At 29.1% G+C, this 4,154-nt stretch overlaps 1 long non-coding RNA gene across 1 annotated transcript in view; it reads right to left on the reverse strand.

The window, feature by feature from the left end:
• Positions 1–3,518: 3,518 nt before the first annotated feature.
• The window catches only part of LOC112905425, a 6,273-nt gene continuing 5,637 nt past the window's right edge, over positions 3,519–4,154 (reverse strand). The window contains exon 3 of the long non-coding RNA XR_003231777.1: positions 3,519–3,582. This is a non-coding gene — a long non-coding RNA (uncharacterized LOC112905425). The remainder of the gene's footprint in view (positions 3,583–4,154) is intronic.

Genomic DNA, 4,154 nt, shown 5'->3' on the forward strand with positions numbered 1-4,154 from the left:
TTGAATCACTCTATCTTTTAGAAAAAACCGCATCAAAATCCGTTGCGTAGTTTTAAAGATTTAAGCATACATAGGGACAGACAGCGGGAAAGAGACTTTGTTTTATACTATGTAGTGATTTACGATAATTAGATCAGTTGTTAAATTTTCAGCGCTTCTGAATTTTTGTAGAATATAAGACACACATTACAACCTGTTTTTTTTTGCGCAAAGTTGCATCAATATAAAATTTTACCATTTTCGAATAAAACTCATCATTTATCCATTTTTAATATGTCGTGAATTAGATACTATAGCCTATTTTAAAAAACACGTTACATTTTTTTTACTTCACGTAATCACGTATTAATTAATCACCCCACTAACATATACCCTTTTGTTTCGTGACATACAGTTATTCATTCATGAATTATACGAATGCATACTTGCATCATCTCTTTATGTTCATATGCATGTATATAAATATTTTAATACTACTAAGTATATACAGGATGTACACCCGTTGATTTGATCTGATCTAAATAAAGAATAATAATAATAATAAAACATATCTTGAATTCGAATTGCTAAAGGCTTTCGCGGCCAGTAGGTGAATTGGTGCTGTCCTGATTCGGGTCTAAAGACCGTCGTAGGTTGGAGTTGATTCCTAACGTTTCGCTAACACGAGTGGCGAATTTCTTCAGAGGTTCTTTCACCTCCTTTCACCCTGAATCACCTCAGCATCAATTTATCTTGGATTCATTTAAATGAAATTTTATTTTCACGATTTGTACACTTTTTTCGTTGAGGAATTTTATATGCACAATTCATGAGCATTTTTCAGTTTTTTAAAAATGTAATTTAAGAAATTGTAAAATCTGTTTATAAATTATAGTGCACAACAGTTGTAAGCGGAATAATAATTAAATATATAGTATTCACACCACCATAGATGTTCAATGATGAGTGCATTAAAAAATCTTAGTCAATTAAACTGCCCAAATGAGCCCCTTTTTATATTATAATCCACACTATCATCATCAAGTTTTTGAAAGATGGTGGGCGTTTACTGTTATGTAATCATCAGACATAACTCAATAGAAACATGAATTATCAAGGCAATAATGGGTACTTCTTAACATCCACAATTAGAGTAGTTCATTATGTTATATCAAAAACATATTTCAATAGTTATCCAGAATGAAGATAACCTCATACATATACACCTATTTTTGCGAAAATATAAAAAAATAGAAAACCTAATCGATCAAGGGAATTTTAAGTAAACAAAGAATCTAGGAATTGAAGGGTTGGAAGATTAATATTTAAGTGGAGAACGAGAACCAACACCGACGATTCGCCTCCATTTGGGAAACTATCAAGGTAGGTTCGGTGCTTGTAAATGGTACATAATGTGGTGTAAATAGACATTGAGTTAACACAGCACAGTTATTCATAAACCAATAAATAATTAAATAGTTAATAATTAACACTGACTTAAAAACAACGCGAGTACAATAAGTTAATTCAATATTCAAACGGACAAAAAAATTTTTTATAAGAAAAGTTTTTTGTTAATGTTATTAGAATATGGCAACAATGAAAATTTTTCCAATAGAAATTTAGAATTTCCAAGGTAGAAAAATATTTTTGAGGGATGTTTTGCACATAAACAGTTTACAAAATTCAAATATTTAAATACAATCTTAATTATTGGACGTCAAATAAACTAAGAATCTTAAAATTCACAGTAGATGTGTGAACAGGTAAAATGCCAAGATGTTTTCCATCCGACTCCATAGTGTAGCTCTAACAAAATGTATGAATGTATTTGTACCTGTTTGTGTATGTGTGCCTACAATCTAGAGTCGAAACGACGGCACTGACGCCAATTCTTTAAGCCCTATCCCGGTATGTGTGTGTTTGAAGAAGTTTCACTTCAGTAGCGTGTTGTATAATTACACGTTGTATTTTTTTTTATATATAAGTTGATGATGACGATCTATATATAAAAATCTTAAAAGGGGATAATTAAATTAAAATATTTTTGATTAACAAAAAAAGACTACATTAGACAATACACACTAAGATGACATATATTTATTGTTATTTACGCTAGATTTGAATAAAAAAAAGACATTTAATTTGCATTATCATTATTAATAAGTAGTTATTAAACTAAAAACGTAGGTACCATGATAGCATTATTCAATTCATTCCTGTACTAACGCGGGTACTCTTTAGGGGCAACTTTATTAAAACCAATTTTATTGTTAGTTTAAGCCTTTTTCTCAGATTACTACGCTTTATCTGAACGGCTGGTAGCGGTCACAGTATATCTCCGAGTCCAGAGTTGCGTATAGTGACATGTTTGCGATTAATACAAATTTCAATCTCTTATATCTCAAAAACTAAAATAGCTAATAATATCAAATTTAAGGGCATAATGAAAATATTTAGTACTACACAAAATCGTATAAAAATAAAAAAAAATAAATTTTCGGAACAATTTTATAAAATTGAAATTATGCACGTTTTGCTTCGGGCAACTGCCATCGCCTAATTACAATCTACAAGTGACTGAATACAAGAGTGAGAGAGGTAGCACCACTTTAAAAAGAGAGCATTAAAGAGATAGAAGATACGTTCCATTGCGGACTTGAATACAAATTATTTAAGAATAAAACAGACGTGCTTTTGAGATGAGGAAAAAAATACAAAACCGAATATCTAATTTAAAAAATGTATTTAAAACAGGTGCCTACTTATATTTTCAATTTATAGATAATCGTTTGGCTGATTTTCTCGTTGTTCGCTGATTGTGATGCAACATAAAATTTTACACAGATGGGTAACAAGATAATACGTAAATAAAGAATTATTAAGAAAATTGTCATTGCGACCTAAAGTTTATACAATAATATAATTTCCCAAAATAATGTTTCTATGTACGGGCATTACAGATGATTGAATCTGTGCATGTTGGTTAATTTTGCAAAATTAATTTTGAAAATGTGTGGGTAATTTTCGTAAGAAATGGCATTTATATGAAATATAATAAATTTATATGGACCATGATTCATTCTTGTTTGTTTTTGAAAACTGCTTTAAGAAATAAGTACTTTTAACAATACTTTGATAATTAAGTAGAAATGTTTCAAAAATATAAAATTGTCGTAATCTATTGCATTTATTAAAAGTCAAGCATCATGTATCCATATTATAACTATAAATATGTATATACATTATGTCACCAGGTAGGTGTATTATCAAATTACAAATTTCTAGGTGATATGGTTTCTGAGAAAATTGGTATGAGTTCCGTTTTTTTGTGATAGGTAGGGAATCCTTAAATATTTTTTTCATGAAAAAATTACTTGATTACAGAATTATTTAATTACTATTAATAATCAATATATTATTTATTTTCTTTCTCGTTGCGTTACTAAATGAAAACATTTACTTATTCAAATATCTTTTCCTATAATATATAGGTATCCTAATTTAATTTTTCTTGTTCTAAAATTATATTTATTTACCAGAAATATACATCTGCATAGCTGGAGAGTTATTAAAAGCAATATCGATTACCTGTTCGTAGGACTGGAACACAAAAATTGATCCAGTATTAGCGAAGTTATTGTATTTGCTTATAAGTAAAAAATTTTGCTAGATATCTCAACAATTCGGAAAAATGAAAATTTAAAATACTTTTGTTTGGATGCAGTAACAATTTGAAAAAAACCTTATATGAAATTTAATTACGAAAATTTTTCTTTCTCATGATTAAGTCAACAATTTCTGAGATACATGCCGCAGTTAGCACTTTATGTTATTTTCTTACGTAATCGTTGAAAACAACACGTGTCATTTACCCAGTTAAGAACCTCAAGAGATAACGACATAAACATTTTTCAAGCAGTTCCGTTCACAGTTAACCCCGCTCCCTGCGTCGACATACTTTTAGCATTTTATCATTGTTACTTTTTCGTCGGCTAAAAGGTATTTCATATGTAAAAACATTTTCTCTGAAAAATAACCGATAAAAATTCAATCAACAGACACGGATTGAGGAGAATATTTTCATTATTGAATTTAGACCGAATTTTTATTATTCATATTTATTGTATTAATTCCGAAGATAAATGAAAATTTATCTGGATAGGGTGGCTTAT

This window comes from Agrilus planipennis, unplaced genomic scaffold (assembly GCF_000699045.2).
Source record: "Agrilus planipennis isolate EAB-ADULT unplaced genomic scaffold, Apla_2.0 scaffold308, whole genome shotgun sequence".
NCBI lineage: Eukaryota > Metazoa > Arthropoda > Insecta > Coleoptera > Buprestidae > Agrilus > Agrilus planipennis.